A 1,142-nucleotide genomic window follows, 5' to 3' on the forward strand; every position below is an offset into this window, starting at 1 on the left:
CGAGATCGCATGGTTTCAATCCTGACTTTTTGTACCGACAAGCACATTGACAATGGTGGCGTGCGAGTGTCGCCCTCTCCTGGCCACAGTGGAGAACTGTACTACTGTGAATGAGAGACGTTCGAGACGCGTGTCTGTTTTTACATGACTTCACATGACATGGCCTTTATTAGGGAGTGAGTGAGGGGATCCAACGTGTCACAGCGACCGACGACAACAAAGACACGGTCACGTACAAAGAGGGTAAAGGTACACAACAGGCAGGAGAGATGTTCCCAAGGCGTCAACAAACATAAAAAGACAAATGGCCATCATGTATCAGAAAATATGACAAAAATAACCCAATAAATACATCAAATCTAATATATATATATATATATATATATATATATATATATATATATATATATAGAGTTACCGGACACAACTTAAACATTCATATGATGTCTGAATGAGAACATTCAGACATCATACCTTTTCAACATACAGAACACGACTGGCGGGTTATCGCCCCCAAACCGATCAAGTGCTGCCCCCGTGTGGAGGAGCTATGACATGACCTACCCCTACACACACACACACACACACACACACACACACACACACACACACACACATATATATATATATATATATATATATATATATATATATATATATATATATATATATATATATATATATATATATATACGTTCGTGGTATCAGCCACATTTTTTGAATGGATGACTGAATCCAATGATGGAGCCACACAAACATTGAAACAACAAAATATCTTGCGTCAGTTGGACAAGAGCACAATGAATCACCATGGTGGCTGTATCACGCCTTGTTTCCTCTGGAGCTTGACAACATTAGTGTAAGACTCTGGAGCCCATCCAGAGCGGTGGGAGCCCGGGCCCGAGTAAACTCATGCACGCAACGTACTGTGCCTCGTCACTTACGTCGTCACACGCGTACTGCGATCTCCAAGCACAGGATGGGGACAAAGAATGGCACAAAATCACATGAACTGCGCCTCAGTCGAGCAACTACAGAGCAGTGTCGCCCTCTAGTGGTAACTACCAGCTAATACCTGTGAAGGCACATTTGTTCAAGAGAAATATATTTATGAAGAACATACTGTCAGTCGTATTGCTGAA

The sequence above is a fragment of the Synchiropus splendidus genome, chromosome 14, assembly GCF_027744825.2.
Source record: "Synchiropus splendidus isolate RoL2022-P1 chromosome 14, RoL_Sspl_1.0, whole genome shotgun sequence".
In the NCBI taxonomy this organism is placed as follows: domain Eukaryota; kingdom Metazoa; phylum Chordata; class Actinopteri; order Syngnathiformes; family Callionymidae; genus Synchiropus; species Synchiropus splendidus.